The following is a 23,845-nucleotide window of genomic DNA, read 5'->3' as shown; positions in this document are numbered from 1 at the left end:
GGGCTCACGAGAGTCTCAAGAGGATCTTACACCAACAACAGCCGACTATGAAGGTGGAGCCCCCCCAGGTCCGGTTGTCGAGAGCATTGTTCACGTTGAATTTTTTAAATTGCTCTTTTGAAAATCTAAACCCGCCGATTGCTAGGCACTTTACAAACAGTGCGCAAACCAGCCTAAAGGCCAGACCTCCTGTGCTGGTCAAGAATCCGGAGACATGGGAGCAGGAGGGGCCCTATGACATGATAACCTCGGGGCGTGGATACGCTTGCGTGTCCACTCCCTCAGGTTTGAAGTGGGTCCCCTCCAAGTTTGTAAAACCATATGTCCCGAAGCTCCCGAAGAATGATAGTAGTTCCCAGGTAGGAAATGCAGCATGGAGGAGGAGGTGACGCCGGAGGTCCTCCCTTTAAAAGTTAAAATTTTTAAGTACCTAACTCTGCTTTGTTTTAGTTTCCCCCACAGATTTCCTTTGCTGTTGTCCCAACCTACGATAACATCGGGAATGAGCCCCATCCTGTTTGTGATGCTGCTGAACATCATACCTCCCCAGCGGGTGTGGATAGTTCCTCAGCCACAGGCCAACGTTTGGACCACCCTGGCCAAAGCAATGAACCAAGACCATATATGCCTATCAACCTCCTCTGCCGCCAATCCTATGCTTTCCTGCCTCGTGGGGATCCCACTGAGATTAAATGAATTTCCTTTTGTTTTTCCTAAAGGTTCAGTTTCCCCTCGAAGGAAGACCCGCTCCTTTGTCATCAAGGAAGTTAACCCTTGGAAGGAGTGGGTCAGAAAGTTACCCGTCCTAGAAACCCTTCCCCCGGAATTAGACCTGTTAGGTTCCTCAAAAGCCTTCGTTTGTATCCATTTTGCGGTCAATCCTGACCCCCAAGTCCGTCCCTTCACCGAGATCCGGCAATATAATCTAAATTATACCGCTAAATTTTGGTGCCGAAAGACAATCCATATCCCCTCGAGATCCACCCCCGACAATCGACCCCACTCCCTTCCTAAGGGCACCTTTTTAATTTGTGGGGATAGGGCTTGGGCAGGCATCCCCCCTCACCTGATCGGAGGCCCCTGTACCTTTGGCCGGTTGGGCTTGTTCACTCCCAATAAGACTCAAATTACTACTTGGCAAAAGAAGAATGCAACCCATCAATTGGCACGTCCCAAAAGAGAACTAAAAGATTTGGACCCAAATTGTGACTCAGAAATCATCCATTGGTCAAAACCAAAAGGGGTTGCGGCTATCGCGTTCTTGCCATGGGTAGCTGTAGCCAAAGCATTCGGGGAATTGGCTCACCTCGAGTGCTGGGTAGCTAAACAAGCAAATTTAACATCAGCCGCGCTATCGGACCTCCTATCGGATGAGGAAATAACGAGGCAGGCCACCCTCCAGAATCGGGCGGCAATTGATTTTCTTCTCCTTTTGCATAATCATCGTTGTGAGGAGTTTGAAGGACTGTGTTGCTTAAATTTAACATCCCACGCTGAGGACGTCCACGCCACGATAAACAAGATGCAAAACATGATATCAGACATTAAGAAAGAATCAGGAGACTGGCTGGGGAGTATCTTCGAAGGATGGGGACTCTCTAGTTGGGCACAGTCATTACTTCGACTGGGACTTTTAATTTTGTTTATTCTGAGTATTTTAGTTATCGGGTTCAGTGTCCTTAAACGGATGCTGGTCGGCCTAATAAGTACCACGGTTGAGGTGAATCGGGTCTCTATGTCGACACCACCAGAGGAGACCCCGACAGAGAAGCAACCGTGGCAGGAGACAGCACCGACACAGCAGCCGTGGTTTGGGGACCTGTACCCGGAATCTGAGTTTTTACCCCAGACTGAGTTTACTTCATTTTAATTCTTAAGCTCTGTTTAAGCATTAAGTTACATCCCCTTCTGTTTAAAACAAAAAGGGGGAATTGTTGTATTGTGTCTGCTTTTATCTGCTTTTACTATTGTTATTACCCGTGTTGTTAAGATGGTTTGCCCCTGTTGCTCCCTCATATCCCTTTGGTTCCTTCCTTGTCACTCTCCCCTTAGACTACCCCTTGACTCAGCAGAACTGCTGAGTCATTCCTGTGTCCCCTCCCTGGTGCCCTGTCCATCACTCGGCAGCCCATTCCCACCACCTGGAAACTTCCATCAGGGGCGTCAAGTGATTGGATCAGGACCAGGGACCCCTCCCCTACCTTCCCTTAATAGGTTGTTATCCCTGTCTGTTTCCTCGAAAGTTACTCCCCAGTTTATCCCTATTGGTTGTTCTCCCCTTCCACTCCCCCTTTATAAGTCGCCGCAGAGCCCTTCTCGGGGCTCTCGTCGGTCAGCTGAGTTAGGTGCTGTTGGAGCTCTTGGAGCTAACAATAAAACCTGACGTTTGCCCCCGAGGAGAGTCAGCCTCTTTGCTCAGTGGTCTCGCCGTCCCGTCGCTCCTCCAGAGGCACTCCTGGCAAGCCCTTTGGGGAACCCAAAGGGAGTGCCCTCTGCCGTCGCCGTGTCACCTAGCCGGGTCACTCGAGCGACTGCCGAGTGGACACGACGGCACTGGTCCATTAGGATATTGAAGTTAATTGTCCAATTATAGCTTTAGGTTATGAAGTGTTATCCTTCTTGTTCTTCTCTCTTCAGTCCACATTGTTTATGCTCTTGGGCCTGAAATTTGGATCAGTTGTCCTTGGTCCCAAGCTAGAAAAGGAATTGTTTTGTCTACCTACTTGTCTTAAGTTGAAAATGGGGGGTGTGTTCTATTCCTATCTGATGGGGCAGTTTCCTTCTGTTAATTGGGCAGTTTTCTTTATCTCTTCCACAACCCATCCTCCCTCCGGGAAATATCTTCTGTTAATGGGCCATGGAGTGTCACTGCATGACTGATAAAATTACAGCATCCCACTGTGAGAAGCTCCACCCAGAGGGAGGAGCCAAGCATTCCCAACTAGATGTAATCAGAGATCTGGAAGACCACAGCCAGCCTTTTCCACTGGATTCCCAGTGGAGCAGTTATCTTCTCCACTGGATCTTCAGAGGAAAACTACACCCTTCTACAGGCTCACTGCTTCAACAGAATCACATCTGCCATTCCAGGAGGACTGCAGCCACCGTTTCAATTGGACTGCTACCAACACCCTGACCCACAGGGCATCAGGTCGTATTCTGACTCTTTCAGTGTTGTTTTGTATTACTGCATTGTTTATTTTTTTTCCCTAATAAAGAACTGTTATTCCTGCTCCCATATCTTTGCCTGAGAGCCCCCTTAATTTCAAAATTATAACAATCCGGAAGGAAGGGTTTACATTTTCTATTTCAGGGAAGGCTTCTGCCTTCCTTAGCAGACACCTGTCTTTTCAAACCAAGACAGTCATGCCTAAACTGGCAGGTTATTTAGCTCAACAACAGCATCCATCTGATGGTACCCACCCAACTCTCCATACCATGTCTAGACATTCTCTCTCTTCAGCACTTTGCTGTTGCTGTTGAGTCAGGGACGGATGAAAAGACTCCAAGGTTCAGAAGGCTAAAAGAACATTTAATGAAAGTAGCACATGTCTTTTATAATGGTAAAATATGATTGGTCTCAAAGTAAAAACCTTTCACACCATTGGTGCACTATGAATAGCACACTGTGATAGAACATACCTATAAACAACATGAACAGAAAGAGAGATAGTAAATGTTTGAATTTTTTCTCCTAACTTTCCCAGGCCAAAGCCTGACAGAATTCTCTCTGTTCTCTCTTCAACTGAACTGAACTCCACACTTTGCATCCTAGAGTCTTATGTTGATGCCTTCTGTGTAGTCAGCCAAGGCCAAGTCACTGTCAGTCCCCTCTAGTCCAACTCCCACAGGTTTTGCACGGCCTGGTTTTTGGTAGTGGAGTGGGCCACAGATGTGGCTTCTGTGAGAAGCTGCTAGAAGCTTCCACCATTTCTGGCAGAGCCAATCCCTGATGGCTCTGAAGATGGAAATGCTGCTGGCCAAGGCTGGGCCAATTAGAGATAGTGGAAATGCCTCTGTGATAACATATTGAAGGAGAAAACCAAAACAAAGTAGGGCACAGGGTTTTTCTTAGTCAGAGAAGAGCAGAGTGAGAATATGTGAGGAAAAAACATGGAGACAAGAAGGTCAGTGAAGAAGGAGGGGGAGGAGGTGCTCCAGATGTCAGAGCCAAGATTCCTCTGCAGGCTGTGGTAGTGACCATGGGGAGGCAGGTTGTCCTCCTGCAGGCAATGGGGATCTGTGAGGGATGCAGAGATCCATCCGCAGCTCATGGGGGAGGTGCCCATGCTGGAACAGGTGGATGCTTGGAGGAGGCTGTGATCCAGACGGAGACCCAGAGAACAGAGAGGGCCCCTGCTTCCAGGCTGGAGCAGCCTGTCCTTGGAGGACTGCACCCTGTGGAAGAGTGACCCATGCCATAGCTGTTTTGGGAGGACTGTCCATCTCTGGGAGGAACTCATGTTGCAGCAGTTGTGGGAGGACTGCTGCTCATGAGATTGGAACCACACTGAAAAAGTTCACAGAGAATTGTCTCCTGTGGGAGGGACCCCATGGCATAGCAGGTGAAGGACTCCTCTCCCTGAGCAGTGGAAGAAAAGCTAAGCTGACAAACTGACCAAAACCCCATGCCCTGTCTCCCTGCACTGGCAGCAGGAAGGAGGGAAGGCCTGGGGGGGGGGGGGGGGGGCGGGGTGGGAAACTGGCATTTTTAAGGGCTTATTTTACCTCTCATTATCCTCCCCTGGTTTTGTTAGTAATAAATTCACTTTGTACTTCCAAGTCAAGCCTCTTTTGCCCTTGGAGTGTTTTTTCTTGGTCCTTATCTCAACCTGATGAACGCTTTATTAATTTTTTTCACTCCTCTGCCCAGCTGTGGCAGGGGAGAGTGACTGAGCGACTTTGAGAGTGAGTGGGTACCTGGTGTTTGGCCAGTGTTAAACCACAACACATCCTTAATTGGGTTTTTTTGAGAGATAAAGAGATGGACACAGGCAGAACATGATCATATAAGTTGGGCTTACTTAGAGGGCCAAGTAGAAAACAAGCCAGGTGACTTCAATTCAAAATTCACTTAGAAAAGAAACCTGAGTGAAGATGATCATGGTGGTGAGGACTGAGTGGGTACAAGGAGAAATAGGCTGCAAGGGTAGCTGCAACTCAGGTAAATTAAAATAAGCAGTGATGCAAGTATAGATTATATCAGTCATAAGGATTGTAGAGTCTCAGCCAAATTGTTTGCACACTGGAACCAAAATTTGGCTTTAGATATGTGAAATTGTTACTGGTCATTCTGGGTAAATCAACCTGGATATATCATATCCATCCTGCAGCACTGGGACACAGAAATCACAGCAGAGCTGTTGAATGATAATAGACCACAGAATAGGCATGGGACTGTAAAAGAGAAAAGAAACCATCTCATGTTCTCTCTGTCAAGATTCCCATGTTGTCCCTGAGACCAATGTGGTTTGATTTCCACCTCCCAAGCTCAGATGGGGAGTGAGGGTTTAGTCAAAGCACAGGAATTGGCCTAACAGGTGTCAGGGAGATGGTGATGGATTCCATGGCAAGTCTCTGAGGTACTTTTGTTGCTCTTTTTTGGATGCTTGACATGGACCCAAGGGGGCGTGTCCATCTGGGGCTGTTATTGTTAAGTGACTCATGGTTTCAGGCAGGAGGGTTGCCCTAGTCTGGTTTCTGCTCTGCAGCTACAAATACTTCATTCCCATCAGGTCTGCCTGGAGCAAAGGAAATTCCAAACCATGAGAGCTCACTGTTGGCTTCATGTTCCCAAGAGACACGTGCCCACTTACCATCTTGCTGCAAAACTTTTAACTCTGGACCCCAGAAGTAATGTTTTCCTCTCTGAGCCTATAACTTCCAGTTCCCAGCTGTGTGTGGTTGAGGCAAGCCAACCCCACTATCCTCTGAGTGCCTCGTAGAATAATTTGGAGTGGATCAACATGAAGAACTCAAGGTGACACTGTCCCTCTTCTTTAGATGTGTCTTGAGCAGAAACCAAACACAAATCACGACCCAAAACCAAAATGGATTTCTGAAAAATGATGACAAACAATACCTCTCTATTTGCCGTGAGAGGACACTTGTATATTAATGCTCACATTCCTGGCTGTAGAATGGAATCTGGCAGAATACAGTTTGGTCAGAGTGAAATTCAATATCAATTTCTCCTGCAAGGACAGGGCTGTGTTGAATGTGTTCCTCATTACATTACAAGGCAGACAGGGATATGAGCAGCTGGAGGTGGTGGTCTACAACTTCTATATAGAGGGAAATAACAACAAAGAAAACCCTTGGGGTAAAGGATGCAAAGAAAATTTCTTAGGAGTGTTGTATTGTGTTATTTAGTTTTTGTATGGTGTTGTTTGGTTTGTTCCTGTTTTCCCCCTCCTTTGGTGGTTTTGCCCTAAGTTGCCTCCCCCTTCCCCAGATGTCAATCAGTCATCTCTTCTTCAGGCATGTTGTGAGACATAACATTTTTAAACACCATCAACACTGTGAAAAAATGGCAGTCAGATGTGGGCAAGATGAGGAAGAGGTCACAGGAGAACAAAAGTTATAAGAGACTGAAGAAAATACCGCTTAAGAAGAAAGACTGGTGGAGTAATGTTTCCTCAGCCTACAGGAAAGAAGCCCATGGAGAGAATGTGATGACTGTCATGGCATCAGTTGCAGCTCCAAAGGAAACTTACTAAGTTGATAGAAGTGAAACACTGAAAAAGCCCGGACTCATTTCTGCTGTGGGTTCTTCTGGCAGCATGGTCCTTGGTGTAGACATTCAGACTAAAAGGTGTCTTGAGTTTTCTTCTGTCCCAAAGATGCCCAAATTAATGAAATTCCACAGGCTCTGCTATATAATTTCCATAAAAAAGGAGTCTCTGCAGGTCTACTATCCAGACTCACACCACAAGGGAAAACAGAGTAACAGTCAATCTTGTCTTCAAAACCAGTGCTAGTGGACAGAGAATCTGTTCACCTACACACATCCTATCTTCAAGCACCAGGATTTACAAGCACTTGTTATGGTGAAAAAGGCTGAATTCAACAGGCTGAGGCTGGAGGTGAGGAACCAAATCCTGTTCTCAGTAATGTTAAGTATAAAGTCTTTCTGCAAGAAACTTACATGAGATTTTGTCCTTGCTGAGGACATTCCAGTAAGATCAGTAAAAAAAGAAGAGAGAAAAGAGCAAAAATTGTTTTGTTTCATTTGCTGCCAAATTTTCACCATTTCACAGTTTTGGAATACACTGAAACCTCTTCAGCTAGATGAAGGATACATATGAGCCTTGCCTGAGCTGGGGCAAGGTGCATCAGGATGCCCACCTGCAACAAACACCATGGCACAAAAGAAACATCGGTCACACCTATAATTTATATTTAGAAAGCATCTCTGGTTCTGAGCACCATGTCTATAGCGGCAGCCTCTCTCCATCACAGCAAAACCATTACATACTGCATCAATTCAAATATATACCCTCTGAAGCAGACACATGTTGCACCAGGAGTGATTTAGATTGGAAATTAGGAAAAACTTCTCTCAAAGGGTTGTTCAGCCCAGGCATAGGCTGTCCAGGGCAGGGGTGGAGTCACCATCCCTGAAGGGGTTTTAAAAGGCATGTAGATATGGCACTTTGGGACATGGTTTAAGTGATGGGCTTGGCAATGCTGAGTAAATGGTTGGACTCAGTGATCTTAGAGGGCTTTTCCAACCTAAATGATTCCATGAGCCTATGATTTTCAGCTTCCCATGGAAAAGCCATGCACATTAGGAGGAAACTTATGAATCAAAGTACACCATGAACCAGGCAGAAACCAAATTTCCAATTTTCCCAGACCACTTGTTTTCCAATACAGGGGAAAAAGCCACTTCGAACTTGCAGCAGACTGGGCTAAAAAGCAAAAGCATTCAAAGGGCAGGGAGGGCTGCCAGGGAACATGAAAGGCAGGAGCATTTCTATAATCTTCAATTGTCAGATACTCTCAATGTCAGATACTCTCTCTCTGTCCTCCTGCATTAACCTTTTACCTTTAAGCATTCTCTTCCCAGACAGGACCCTTCACTAGAGAACTGGCCCTCTCTAGCAGGTCATTGCTTTGAGGGGCAGAGCTGTTCACAGCAGTCAGCTCTTGCTCAAGAGTCAGGAAGTACACAGCTGAGGAGGAGAACTTACAAGAAAATATTTCAATAGTGTTTCCGTTTTGTGGGGCTCATGGTTTGCATTTGGTCCCGCTTTCCCCTCTGTGAAAAAAAAGTGTGTTGCAATGACTCTTGGACATAGGGAGTGATATGTGGGTCTCTGGCATCTTCCAGTTGAAGTCTTTCTGTGAAAGAGCCTGACCCTTCCTGGGGAGGAGGTTCATGCTGATGGTGCACATGATAGGAGGGGAACATCTGCACCAAGGTGGCCTCCTTGCATGCAAGAACCACCCACAAAGTGTCTTCTCCCATCACCTTCCCCAAGCACTGGCTCCCAAAGTCCATTTGGTGTTGTGGCTCCTTGCAAGCATATCTTTGTTATACAAGATTTGTCCCCACCACTCATCTTACAAACAAAAACTACTCACTCCAGTCATAAAAATCAAGTCACAGAATACTTGAAACATGATGATCTGTTAACAGAAGGGTTACAAATGCTCCAAAAGCCAGTGTTTAAACCTAGGCAAAATTCATATAATAATAATAATAATAATAATAATAATAATAATAATAATAAATCCATGAGATATATATAATAATAATAAAATATCCACGACTTGCATGCAGTGGATGAAAGATGGTCAGTGCTGCGGTTATCATTTTGCTAGAGCCAAGCCTCGTCAGCTGCATGAAGTGATCCATGGTTGCAAAGCAAGGGGAGAAGCTGGGGGACAGATGAGATACCAAGGCATTTCCAACCATATTAGGCATTTTTTTGGACCTCAAATGATTGAAGAAAGTCAACAGCTTCCAACTTAGACAGGAATTTTCTCAAAAACAATGCCAAAAGAATTTCCTCCTGACATCTAGTGGCTGCTGAAAACAGAGAAAGATAATGTGGCAGAAGAAAACAAGCTGTGCTATAACCAAGAAGATTAATTGCAAGTGCAATAATATCCAGGCCTTCTGATGAAATATTTTACAGTATATTGCCCTCAAGAGAATGGCTGTTTTTACTGATTTATATTAACCTTCACATTACACAGATGCATTATAGATGTCTTCAGAGATTCCTTGGTGTTATTTGCCCCCTGACAGCAAATAATAAACTCTTTCTCAGCTGTATAACATTTTGAAGGAAACCCTTGACATGACTAGAAAAACATCAAGGATAATTAAGTCACATAGCACTCATAGCTCTGTGGGAATGGACTTAAGGTCTCCTACAGCACTTAGCAGAAGAAACCATGGTTCAAATCAAGTAGCAACAGTCTTAGAGGTAGTAATTGTTAAAGATCTCCTGGTTAAAGATCCTCTGGGGTCTCTGTATTATTTTAATAATGGTTCAAGTCAACTTCACTGCTTGCAGAGGAGCCTGGTACTACAAAGGCAGAAGGGTTCATCTCAAGGGAATGCAGTCAGGACATCTCAGCTGCACATAATTTTGTTCAGCAGGGAGAAAGGGAGTGTTGGTCACACATCTTTGGGAGTCCAGGTAAACTTGATGTCTCTCTTGACTAATTTTTAGTCTTACTGGATGGAGGGATATCATGGACAGAGGTTCCTGGGAGATGGATGCCAGCATGGGGCTTCTATGGTTAAAACATGGTTAAGAAGATTCAGGCAATCTGGGGAGATTTCCAATCATCTTATCTGCCAGCCCAGATGGCTTGCTTAGTCCCTGTCCTTGGTTTCTGCTCTGTAATCCACTGTAATTAATAAAGCAGCCTTTTCTGCTCATTATAGTTGTATCAGCTTTGCTGTGTGTCAACAGTGCCTGGCATTTCAGCCACAGAGTCTGGCTGAGTCCCCACTCCTTGTCACACTCAAGAGAGAGGCCACTTAGAACAGGTGAAGTGAGAAGGGTGACCAGATCCTGCTAATTGCACATTAACAGACCCACAGCATCCACTGGCATCAGAGGAAAGAAGTTGACTTCCCCTGGGCCCCAGAGCTGAGGCACACAGCAGACGGTGTTGGTAGAATTCCCAGCATGGCTCCCCAGCTGATGCTTTCCATCACTACTTTGCTACAGACAGAAAATATATCCATCTTCACTCCACTAGTACTTGCAGGGTGCTGGTATTGCTGCTCCTGCCACTCTGGGTCCCATCACACCTCTGAAGGTTTCTCTACACTAGCTGACCATGAACCATGCTCTTCCTCTCCCTTGCAGTCTCCTCATCCCACCCATACAGCAAAACCTCTCTTTAAATCCTTTGATAACCATCAAAGCACCTTAACAATAGGGTCTCCCCCCATCTGACCCTGACTCCACAGCCAATTTCTCTTATTGCTTTTACTCTTGGCATGATGGCACAGGTGTCCCACATTAACCCCTTCTGCCATGGGATTGTGGAGTAAATCTTGGCAGACAATTGTGTTTCAGCCAATTGAAGCCTGGTTCTGAACATTCACCTTCTCCATTCAGCCCCTCAGGGGACCCAAACCCCACATGGAGGAAGAAATTAATTTCTAAAAATCCTAGCAAGTAAGAATCACACCATAACTTCTGGATACACCAGACCAGCCTGTGCTACATCGTGGAGACCTCAGTTGTTACAGCAGCAGCTTGCATTCAGGTCTCACCTATATTCATGGTGATTGGACCTGTATCTTATCACAAGAAAGCTGGGAGAAAATGGACCAAAGCAAAAGCCTTGGTGGCCCAGAGGAACTGCGTGCCCACAAGGGAGGCAACAGCATCTATAGTCATGTGTTTTACTTCTTATCCGTAAGGTCTCTGCAACTTCTGGGCACAAGTCTGCTGGCTCTGTGTTCACATGTAGTAGATGGTCATGGGTGAAGATAAACCTTCTGAGAAAATCATAAAGGTGACCTTGTGACTCTAGGTTTAGACTATTTCAAAAAAACACTGAGCACTTGGAGCTTTTTATGCCCCAAAGAGAATGACGCATCTACCGTGGGTGTTGCACAACAGACACTAGGCCCCTTTACCAACACCGCAAACTTGAAGGGCAGCTTGTACAGACCTCTGATGCCTTTTTCTTTTTTCCTCCCTCTTTCCAAATCTGTGGAACTGGAACAGACCCCTGTAAAACCACTCTGGTTGGAGAGCTGTTGTCAGGTCATTTTCAAAAGTTCACAACACTTCGCAAATTGTTCTTGCTGGAGGTTGTACAATAACAGTGTCATTACTCAAAAAACCCATCCAAGAATATTATGTTAGACATAAATCAGATCTCTTCACCCATAACAATATTCCATGGGAAAAAAAAGAGAAAAATAAATTGTTCAACACAAGCTGGAGATGACACTGAAAAATTTACCCTTAATTATGTATATTTTTATGGAGAAAGGTTATCTATCCATCATCATATACCAGGACAGGAAAGAGCCTGTGACTATTTAGATATAAGTATCTTGCATGGGTATTTAAAGAGAAAAAATGATCCTAGAGAGGCTGTTTCTACTCCCCTCGTCCTCTCCCTGTAGATGCCCGTCACAAACGCTACATAAATATGTTGAAGCTGGTCACCTGACCTATTTCAGTCATCTATGTTAGGAAGTAATGAGTAGGAGCATCTGTTTCTCTCCAGAAACAATAAAGGGAGCAATTAGACAAGATGTAAAAAAACCCATCACACCAGGCCAATCCCATTTATGCATCTTGTTTTCTCCATCTCTGAAGCAGAGATAATAAATATTTGTCTCAAAAGCAGTTGGAGATCCTTGAGGGAAAAGGTAGTTGTGATATAGGGATGTTACTCATGAAAAAAACAATAAGGTTAACAAGGTCAGTAGTGAGTTCTTATAGAAAATTTGCAATGGAATTGCAAAAAGCCAAGGTTGCCCTCAGTTTGGAAAATCCAAGAATCAAAGATTTGGGTTGGAAGGTTTAAAGGCCACCTAGTCCAACCCCCTTGCAATGAACAGAGATACCTTCAACTAGATCATGTCTATAGTCTCCCCATAGCTGAAACTGGATCCTTCAAAAAGCATTCTTTTTCTTTCTGCAGTTTACAAATGACACATTAAAGAAGAAAGGTGTTTTTTTCTAAGAGTCAGCCACTCAATGTTTTGCAAAAGTTATGTGATCACACTCAGTGCAACTACCATATTTTTTCAGCATTTGGCAAGTTGAAGGCAATAGGTTGACCACAACCTATACAAAAAAATAGAGTATTTTCTTTTTAAATTCCATTTTGGCTATTTTCCCCATTATGTTCTCCTTTGCACCTCTGCTTGGACTCCTTAGCATCAATAAAATCCCTCACAGTGGAAGACCAGCAGAGCCACCCCCAGAGTGATTATTTCTCCTGGGGCTCTTACACAGAGGACACTGCTTTACCCCGTCCTGTCTAGCCCATGGCAAGCAGTTGGTGCCTCAAGTCCACACCAAACCAAGACTACCTGTTCCTGGTACTGCAGCATAAGCACAGGGTTCTGGAAGGTGGCTGAGACTAGAAGAGCTAGGACCTGAGGCCTTGAACAGCTGGAAAGAGATACAGCCCTTGGAAAACTACCAGGTTTGGCTGCTCAGGATGGAAGGTGTAAGAAGGAGCCAGGGTTTAGACATGTCCCCACATGTGCCTCAACCTCTGGGTTGGAGCCAGGACATCTGAAAATACATACCTGTAAGTGCATGTGACCTGAAACGGGGTGAGACATTCCCTCCTATGCCCTTCCCTGAAGGACTCACCAACAAGCAGGGTATAGGCAGCCTCTATGGAACACTGGTGACTGGGATGTTCTTGAAGACATCATGAAACCCCACAAAACTCATGATAATTATGATAGACTAATTGTATCATTAGGGCAGGAAAACACCAGTGCTTAGACATCCGTCTGCTTTGTGTCCACACTTTGACACATTAAAAGTGGGCAGGAACTGATACAAAGTCTCTGCAAGGGGTTCTGTAAATCTGTGAGTTGGATCGAGTGAAGTTTTGCCACCTCTCTGGGTCAGATCACAATCACGCCCTGGGTCTTCAGAGGAGTTTCTAAATTTTTGCAGAGTTCCACACCACTAATTTCCTCTCAATCAGTTTTCCCTCTCCACTGATTAGTCCTTTCTGCCTTTCATGCATTTCCAGGCTCTGCAGCCTCATAAAACTTCATGGGAGAACATATCTGTGTAGTTGGTGTGGGCAGGAAATTACTGTCATTTTTCACTTCTTCAGCCTGAGAAGGTGTTTACTGGGCCTGTCATCAGAGGGCATTTGTACATTGGCCCTTCCAGCACCATCCCAAGAGAGGTGTCAGCACCAGGAGCCAATGCAGAAAAGAATACAAAGCTCTTCATTTTGACTGGCCTGGGAAGGAAGTCTGGGTATTTCTTCAACACAACTTCTTCAGATGACCCCTCATCTCAGCAGGGCAGTGGAGGCTGGAGAAAAACTTCCTGGTCTCCACCAAGGGTTAGCAGCAACCCAAATGCTTCTGTTTATGGACATAACACATCCTGCTCCACTTCAGTTGATTGAGTGTGAGCACCCACATCCCTGGAATATTTCCATGCTTTGACACCTCTCTGATGGTGCCCCTGAGAAGGACTCCTGGAGACTCCTCTGTGTCAGGAGACTTAAGAGAGGAGCTTTGTGGCAGAGCACAAATACAAGTGCAGGACTCGCAAATGTCCACCAAGCTTTGTCTTCTTCCTTCATTTTGATTAAGAGCAGGCTGGAAATGAACCTAGGTATGCCCACATGGGCAAGAAGGCCAAGGGCACCTGGCCTGTACCAGCAATGGTGTGTTAGCAGGACCAGGGCAGTGACCTGTTCCAGGCACTGCTGAGGTACCTCCAGTCCTAGGGGGCAGTTCTGGGCCCCTCCCAACAAGAAGGACACTGAAGGGCTGGAGCATGTCCAGGGAAGGAAACAGAGCTGGGGAAGAGGCTGCAGCACGAAGAGTGGCTGAGGGAGCTAGTGGAGCTCAAACTGAAGAAAAGGAGGCTCACTCTCCACAAGTCCCTGACAGGAGGGTGTAGCCAGGTGGAGGTCAGGCTCTTCTCCCAGGGAACAAGGAACAGAACGGAAGAACAGAACAAGGGACAGAACAGAAGAGAAAATAGCCTCCAGTTGTGCCAGGAGAGGTTTATGTTGGATATTGGGAAAATTCCTTCTCTGAAAAGGTTGTCCAGCCCTGGCAATGGCTGCCCAGGGCAGTGGTAGAGTCCCCATCCCTGGATGTAGCACTTGGGGACATAGGTTAACAGTGGCCTTGGTAGTTTGTTGCGGATTAGTTGGACTTGATGGCTTTAGAAGGCTTAAAAGCCCTCTAACGACTTCAATAATTCTTTGATTCACCACTTAAGAGAAATAATGAAAGGCAAAGACCAGCGTATTGGGTGAAGAGCTTCCTCATCAACTTGCTAAGTGCATAATTTTGTGGGGCTTGTGGGTGGAAAGACAGGGGTTGGAAGATGCAGTTCTTGCAAAAGCTACAGGATGTGTTGAACAGCTGGGGAAAGGTCCATGCTCCTTGGCTGTACAGTAGTTCCTCACAGGACATTCCTTTGTATTTTATTCAGGAAATCCTTCAAACTTCCACCTGATGAACTGCAACCCTTTCTGTGCGAGAAAGAGTTTGCAATGCTAAGTTATTCGCACAAGATGATGGGGGCAGAGCCTTGTCCTTCCCTGCCTGCAGAGCTGTGATCTAAGGTTTAGGTGCCCATCCTGCATGGGATTGTTCAATCCAAGATAAAAGAACCCACATGTGCCCTGGTTGAACTTGGTCAAGTTCCTGTCAGCCTATTTCTCAAGCCTGCTCAGGGCCCTCTTCTGAGTAGCAGCCTTGATCGCCAGTCCATTGGTCATGTCCCTACCTAAGTCTATTGCCACCCACAAGCTTTCTGGTAGCAAAATTCATCCAGGTGATCAGTGAAGACATTCACTAATTGCCAGCATTGATTACTGGGGAATACCACTAGTTACTGGCTGCCAGGTGGACTTTTGCACCACTTACCGTAACTGTCTGGGATGTTTGTACCAGAAGTAGTTACTTGTGACTCATATCATTGTGGTAAGAACCAATATCACAGAATAATTGAGGTTGGACAGACCTCTGGAGCGCTCACAGCAAGATCACAGTTCTCTCAGATCAGGTTGCTCAACACTACCTTTACTCTACAAGTCCAGCTCAGCCTTATTCTGACACAAAAAGCTGCAGCTCTTCTGTTACATCCTGGGATTGGGTTTTAGGGGTTCTTATTTGTGTTAGCCAGCCAAGTCCTGTGTACCCCCGCGCTTCCCCCGTGTCATTCCCCCCCCCTGGTTTCTGGCCCCATGCTGCCTGCCGTTGGGCTATCCCCCCTGCCGCTTCTGTAACCACTCCCCCATCCGGCCCCGGGAAACGCCGTGTCTGCCGCCCCATCCCCACAATCCCACTCAGCCCGAGGCTCGGTGCCCGCCCCTGCGGGGTTCTCTGGCTGGTCGCTGTCCTACGTCATCATCATTGGGGGGCGGCGGCTGCCCTCCCTATCACATCCCTTATATCATCCCACTCCCTCCTGGGTCCCACTGCCATTTCCCCCAGGTGGAGTGGGAAGCACGGGTCGCTACCCCCCCACTGCAGCTCTCAGTGACAATAAAGCCTTACTGCCTTCCTCGTGGATGATCTGGACATTCCTTCCCTCTTTACCTCGGATCCCCGTCTGGGCGACTGAACCCGGCAGACCCCGACCCGTGTGCCAGTGCCAGCAGCACGCGGGAGAGAAGCGGCGAACCCAGAAGTCCAGGGGGAGGCGGTGCCAGAGGGAGTCGGAGCTGCCCCGGACCAGGGAGAAAGAGAGAATGCCACACTCTCCCTGTTTTAATTTAGAGACAGCAAACTGTGTTCTCCATAGCAACGTGCAGTAGATCACCCCACACCTCCCAACCTAGAGCTATGAAGGTAGGAAAAGATAAACCAGGTGCTCTGTAGCTAAATCTGCTTGAGAAGGATTTCATAAAGGAACTGAATAGGGAAAACATCTTTCTCTAATTTACTGATTCATCATTTCCTCAGTTGTCCTTGTTATAAATACATATAATATTGGCTTTTCACAAATATTAAAATGGATGCTGTATGTATAATGTGCAATGTAACTTTGCTATAAAGATATAGGGGTTTTTTTATTTCTGTTCTTAACTAAACTTAGACATAGAAGTGAAATAGCTGATATAGTATGCTTGTCTTAAACTGCCTGCTTGGTTGGCATAATATCCAATGAACATATGATGGAGACCCCTACTACTTATCAGCACCCACCGTCTATAGAAAATATGGAGCAAAGCCCAAACTGGAGGTGATAACAAGAACATAACAAAACCACAGCCAAGAAATACACATGCTCTAAAAAGATGGACCTGAGGAGGAGACATGCTAAGCAGTTCTTGGAATATGTAAACTAGTTTGGGGAAAAGTTTAAATAGGCATAATTGTTTATGAATATGCAATAGGCTGATGCAATAGGAAAGGTATTTAAAGGGCATCTCTGAAATAGCAGGTATGCTCTTGGCTGAATGCCAAGCACCCAGCTGTAAGTCTTTGCTTTATTATCTTTGTTTCTCATTGTCCTTTATTAAACTTTTAAATTTTACCAGGAGAGTGAACCTCATTTTTATATCCTCATCTTCTTTCACATTAGGACTTCAAGCTCTTTGGGGCAGAAGTTACTTTTACTCTGTTCATCTATACCTAAGTCTCCAAAAAACATAACTGGAAATAACTTTTCTATTTGAAGAAAGACATCCTAGAATCACAGAATGATTTGGTGGAAGGGACCTCAGAGCTCATCTTGTTCCAACAACATCGCCATGATATTGGAAGTTAGGATTTTTCCTTTTTTTTTTCCCTTTCTCTCCAGGAATTTTCTCCCATTTGTTGCCTAAGAGATGGTAATGAGGATACTTAAGAAAGACAAAATAAGTAGCCAAGATGGGGGAAGGGGTGCAGCTAGCTGCACTCTCTTAGCTGGGGGGCTTTCTCTTGGAAAGTGCAGAGATATCACGAGATTTTGGCTGGAGGATGAGGGGCTGGGCTCAGCTCCTTGCTCTCTCTCGCTCTTGGGACTGGAGGGGAACAGCCAGCCAGGCTGGTGCCACTGCAGGGGAAAATTTGCTGCCACCACAGAGGTCAACCCCTTACTGCTTCTCCTACCGTGGGTGAGCCTTTGCTTGTAAGAACAGCTGTTGAACTAGGATCTTTTCAATACCCGACCTCACTGGGAAGGACCCTCACTACCTACTCAGGTGCTTCAGAGGAAAACGCAAGACGCTGACCCCCACTGGAGGGAGAGTCTCCCAGCTGCTAGTGGCACCTGCCTGCGGCAGCCCATCTGCCACTGCCCAGCCCCACTGTTTCCTGCTGATGTTTCAGGGATTTTGCTACACTTTAACCCAACACCCCATGTCCACCCAGATATCCCATTGTTTCTGGCACTACTCTGGAGTCTTTGCTGCACTTTGTTTTCCACCCCAGGTGTGCCCACCTCTGCTGTTCCAGACTGCTGCTCTGAGGTTTTCTGCTGCAGTCCAGTCAGCTTCCCGAGTCGCGCTGAGACCACTGCCCTCTGTGAATTTGCAAAGGGAGCCCCTTGTCTCTCTCTCCCACCGGCCAAAGTGCCATTAACCGTGTGGCGAGAGGCGGCTGAGCTCACATCACAGCGCCCCCTGCAGCCGCGGGGGAATCATTGCACCTACCCTGCCTGGCCGGGAGCCAACAGCGCCCCTGCTGGCTGTGGCCATAACTACACCAAAGGGGAAAGTGCTTGAAGATCAAGAAAAAGCTGTTATTAGGTTTCTGGTTTTGTTTGTTGTTGCTGCTGTTGTTGTTGTTTGTTTTTGTTATATATATATACATATTAGTAAAGAACTATTATTCCTTTCTCCATATCTTTGCTTGAAAGCCCCATAATTTCAAAGTTATAATAATTTGGAGGGAAGTGGGTTACATTTTCCATTCCAAGGGAGGTTCCCACCTTCCTTGGCAGACACCTGTCTTTCAAACCAAGACACATGGGTAGGGACACCTTCTACTAAATCAGTTTGCTCAGAGCCCCATCCAGGAGCACTCCTTCAGGCATGTCTGTGTGGAGAGAAGCAGAGGAATCAGAGGACAGTGTTTCCTAGGTTAGTTGAGTGGCTGTGGCTCAGCTCAGACTACTCTGTTCAGGAAGTCCCTTCTTCTTGAAGTTCTGACCTCAGAGGGACTCAAGCACCAGGAGATGCCTGCACAAACTGCTGGAAATTCCCAGCAAGTCATTGCAAATCTCCCATGTTTCACTGTTGAGGGCCATGCTGCAGACTGTAAATCCTTGATCTAAACCCTTCAGACATGTTTGGCTTCAAAAAAATCTGAAGTTGATCTTGCTTCCCTGCCTGGTTTGAAGGAAGTAGCATGGCTTCTCTCTTTCCCCTTCACCACTAGCAACAAACAGACCAGTTTCTGGGAGGACGTGGTTGGTGGTGTAATATATGATTTAGAATAATTTCGTGCTCAGGACTGAAAAATACAGTATCCTTTTAAATGGAACCCAGTGACAGGAAAGAGCAATATACACAGGATGAATTCCTGCCTCAAAAGATGGTTATTCTGAAGGATTATTCTGTCTAGAAGATATGTTTTGAACAATAAGATGAATATTTGTCACCAGAGCAAGATATTCGTACTGTCTAACAGGATTTCAGCAGAGTATTCCAGAAAACCTCTGTTTAGAAGCCCCACAAGAAAAGAACATGCATTAATATGTGAAAAAGGACAAAAGGAAACAGGAAGACCCACCCTAGAATCTGTCTAAGTTTGAAAACAGTATAAAAAAGACCCTGTGAAATAGTACCCTGTGAACTGCCAGTGGTATGGAGCTGCATAGTCTGGACCCAGTTCATCCAGCACCAATCGCCTGGCTCGGTGCTGATTTGCTTTTCCAATTTTACTTGGATTTGTTTCAATAAATTCCTTTAATTATTAAATTGACTGATTAATTTATAACAGTGGTAAGGAATAACACACAACCATTGTGCTATAAACATAAGAATTAGAACCCACAACCCAACAAAATTACCTTGTCTCCTGTAATTTGTGCAGGATGCTTCAGTCTCTAGCTTTCCAAGACTCTTCCAGTTTTCTCGCCTGTACTTCAGCACTTGCAGGAAGGTTTGATGTGCACAACCCAACAACTGTGAAGACATTGGCACTGGTTGCCCAGAGAAGCTGTCGCTGCCCCATCCCTGGAAGTGTTGCAGGCCAGGTTGGATGGGGCTTGGAGCAACCAGGTCCAATGGAAGATGCAGGAGGTTGGAACTTGGACCTTAAAAGGAGCTTTAAGGTCCCTTCCAACTCAAATCCTTCTACAGTTCTATGATTCTAAGCACTTCCATATGTTTCTTGCTCTCTTGACATTCAGAGTAAGAAAACAAAGACATCACTGATGAAAAAAATCTTGAAAACTATCAGACCTTGTCTCCTGTGTTCTCGTTGTACACTTCCTGCCTCAAGATTGGGAGGTTAGTTTAGGGAGACATCTGAGTTGTGAAGTAACAGTGTGATCCTGAAGAAAGAAGGAAAACCAATCTTCTAGGAAAAATACAACCTGGTCTGGCTAAGGATGCAGCTCTGTAGGAATGGCTCCACATGTGCTGCTCCTCACAAGTTGTTTCTATTGCTGATAGGGAAAAATAATGTTTTTGCAGCAAGACTTCTCTATTCCAAGGGATGCATGCACCCCAAGAATGGGACCCTATGCTCACTTCTCCTCCTTGAATCTTACTGGAGCTCAAAACAGTCATTTAAACTACACTGCAAATACCTCTGCTCTTTCCCTTCAGCTTTTGCATCCTCATTCCACTTCAGGAGATGACTGCTGGGATACTCATTTCACACAGTTCATGGCAAAAGCTGGATCTGTTGCTCAACATCCCAAACACTGTTAGAAGAGAACTCTTGGAGCGAACCCCACTCCCAAGCCCTAGACTCTGTCAACACAGCCATTACCCTGCCAGGTGGGTGTTGCAATTCCCATCTGCTCAGGAGAGATGCTCAAAAGGACAGAAGATTACTCTGCATGACTTTGATGACTTTACAGCAAATAATGTCCAGATGTTAAACTATCCTTTGCAAGCACCACTTTTATCTGTCTTCCCAGCTTGTTTCCATGCTGAGAATGGGAAACAAGCCCCATGTCCTCCCTCATTTGGGGACCAGCCCTGAGAGCAGCTTAGCACCCAGGAACCATGATGATTTATAGACTCCTTGATACCAACCAGGCCATGCCCTGGGAAAAGCATAGTGCTGGCTCCTCATTTATCCACACAAGCACCTTTTTGACTCTTGTGCTGGACTTTTCCTGGCAGGCAAGGAGATGGAGGCAGCCAGGAAAGAAGAACTTCAAACTATTAACCCCAAAGCATCTTCAGCCTCAAAAAAGTGTCAAAGAAAGAAGCACGTGGTTGACCTGAACTATTTATAAACTGAGACTCATTGAAAATATGATGGAACAAAACCAAATTCCTGTTTCTAACCCACCCCTCTCCTCACAGCCTGTCACCTGAGCAGTGTGTCATCAGCCAGCATCCTTGGCACCGACTTCTCCAGGATTACGGTCTAAGCTATTGCTGGGTGCACAAAATGCACCCTCAGATCAAAAGTAGGTCCTGGATTCCCAAAGCTGCCTGGAAAGTGGTCCTCAGAGACATGAAGGTGTTAGCATATGGTGGACACAAGGAGAAAGCTTAGCTGATCCTGTTCTTCCCTGCAAAGGTCTCCAAGTATTTTGCCAAGGAGTGTCATGGGGTGGACACTTACCCTTATGTTTTCACCTCTACAGCCAAAGGGAAGACAGCTTGTAAAAGCAGTGTGCTGATTGTGTGGGAGGGATGCTCCAGCTCCCCAGAACCAGAAAACCTGGAAGGTTGGAGCTAACCTCAAAAGCTGGATTTCTACCTAGGCTGAGATGTGCAGGAGAGGAACCCAGCACTCAGATCATTGCCACCCTTTGGCACACCAAATCCCCCAGTTCAGCTCAATCTCTCCTCAGAGATGAGCAGCAGATCCTTGGGCAGTGAGTACCACCCAGGAGAAATCTTCACAGCCACACCTCGGATGAGGACAGCACTGATCCATCCCTGCTCCAGCAAAAGCGATAGTTGCAACAGCAACTGGACATCATACCAAGCCATGAGGACCAGCAATCCTGTGCTACCTTCCTGGTAGTGGCAGTCTCTTTCTCTCACTTAGCTGGAGAAAAGAAGAAGGAAGGACACAGAAGCAGAGAGAAGGGACAACTTGGGAATATATTAGTCCTAGAAATGTGAAATTTTAAGACCTAGATATATTCTGAATCACCAGAATAGACACCATAGATGGCAAGGTCTATGACTTCAGGTTGAGCAGGTTTCTATCCCTTCTTTTAGAGCATTTTCAAAGATCAAACTTTCCAGGACTTTCTCACCTATAGAATTATTCATTGCCAACCCCCACAGCAGCCTCTGCTCTCCAGATCCTAGGGAAAGTTTAGATGTGGCCACCAGGAAGAGCCCCTTCTAGTTGGCTAGGTAGCCCCCGGGGGAATAAGGCTCAGCTCAGCTGCTGCTTTTAAACACTCCTACCACAAAAACATGAGCATGTAGGAAAAGAAATTGTGTCATTTGTCACAACAAAAAGCTACCAAGAGCAACAGGCAGGAGCATGCAGCAAGGAATTGTTTCCATGTCTGGTGTTTAAGAGCTCGTGGCTGATCCTCCATGCACAGGTCCCATGCTGCAGAAAGGTATGTTACCAGGTTTGTTCTTGTGCTGCTCCTGCAAATGATAATCCTACTTTTATCACATGTTCTTCTCACAGGAGCCATACAGGATGCTACACTTCCAGTGACAAGCATATTACTTGGGTTTAAGATGTTTAAAATTTAAAAACCACAGAGGGAAGAAAGAACAGGAACCTTTTCCCATTTTTTAAAAAAATTTAATTCTTTGGGAATTAAGGATACATGTGACTTGGATGAACACAAACATGGAGCTGGAAAGGAGTTCAGGAGCCTGAGTAGACCACCCTCAGTTGCTGAGATAGGATGGGACATCTCTCAGGATGTCTACAGCTTGGAGTCTGCTGGGCTGGAGAACAGCTTTTGGGGAAAGAACCTGGAAAAATGAAGACAAACCATGTGGTGGGTGGTGGTGGCAAGAGTGGAGCCAGCAGGACCAGGGAAGTGATTCCTTCTCTCCATTTGACACTTGTCAAACAGGGCACTGGGACCAGTTTGGGCTCCCCAGTACCAGGTAAATGGTGTGAGAGAATACAGCAAAGCCAACAAGCTGGTTAGAACTGGAGCTCAGGGCACACAGGGAGAGGCTCAGGCAAGGACAGACTTTATTACTGTCTGCAACTCTGGGATGGTGTAAAGATGAGAGAGGGACATGGGAGATACTCAGTGATAGGAAAAGAGTTAAGAACCCAAGTTAGAAGAGAAGAAAATCCAATTAAGAAACCTTTTCCCCATGAAGGTGGACAAACAGTGGAACAGGAGTCTGGGTTAGGGAACCTCCACCTTTGGAGATACTTGAAATTCTCTTAAAAAAACCTGAGCAACCTCAGATCAATCTTCAAAGCTGGTCCTTCCAGTCTTGTTTACTCTGATTCTATCATCATAAATTATTCCCTGGCCCTGGCACAGGTTGAACAGAGAAGCTGTGGCTGCTCCATCCCTGGAAGTGTTCAAGGTCAGACTGGACAGGGCTTGAAACAACTTGGTCTAGTGGAAAGTGTCCCTGCTTATGACACGGGGGTAGAATGAGATAAGCTTTAAGGTCCCTTCCAAACCAAACAATTCTGTGATTCCATATTTTTGTCCTCACACTCTCCATTAGCAGGGATTACAGTCTCTTTGGATCATCTTTTCTAATATTCCCTACTCCTAAAATTCCGATTTTTTTCCTAAAATACCCAAACTGCACGTATTCTGTGTGGTCATGCATTTCTTCTCATCACATGGTGGTGGATGAGTAGAAATTAGACCTTTCCTGTTCTCTTTGGATCTTGTTAATGCTTTGCAAGAGATGCATCTCTTTTTTTTTTATAGCAGTACCTCTGACTCTGGCATCACCTCTGCTGGAGAACCTCTTGGCTCCTTTCCGACCCCTCAACCACACACAAAGCCAGTTCATATTTCCTATTTGGGACACAACAATGAATGTTTTACCTTCATCTTATTAGAAACCAGCTTAAAATTCCAGCTGAGATCCACTGCATGAAGAGAGCTGCGTCTGTTTTTATAAGGTATCAGCTCTATCAAGGGAAGAAGGTGGAAGCAGAAGAGCTGCTGTCCATGTGCCAGATGGGCACAGACCAGTCCCAGGCCAAATTCACACCTCATCATAACAGCTTATTAACCAGCAGGTCAAGAGCTCAAGTAGTAACCCCACTGTGTTGCAATGCTCATATAGACATGGAAAGAATGGAAGATATGTTCCACTTCTGGAGGTAATTGGGATATTTGAAGTCCTAGCTGTTTGTGGCATTTATCAGGGTGATCACATAGTGATTGGGTAAGATGCTGTGCAGATTTTTCTCGTGCTCATTAGAAAGAGGGACAAGAGGAGATACTTTTAAGTTGCAAAAACATGCTCAAGAAATGTGCTTAGCCATAGGACTGTGGATTCATCTGTTGCAATTTAATGATCTCCCCTTGAGAGCAGCACCAAAACCCTATTCAGGAGCTATGCATGGCTGGCACCTCCGCCTCCA

Source organism: Vidua macroura, chromosome 2 (assembly GCF_024509145.1).
Source record: "Vidua macroura isolate BioBank_ID:100142 chromosome 2, ASM2450914v1, whole genome shotgun sequence".
Taxonomy (NCBI): Eukaryota; Metazoa; Chordata; class Aves; order Passeriformes; family Viduidae; genus Vidua; species Vidua macroura.
This window is presented reverse-complemented; position numbering follows the sequence as displayed.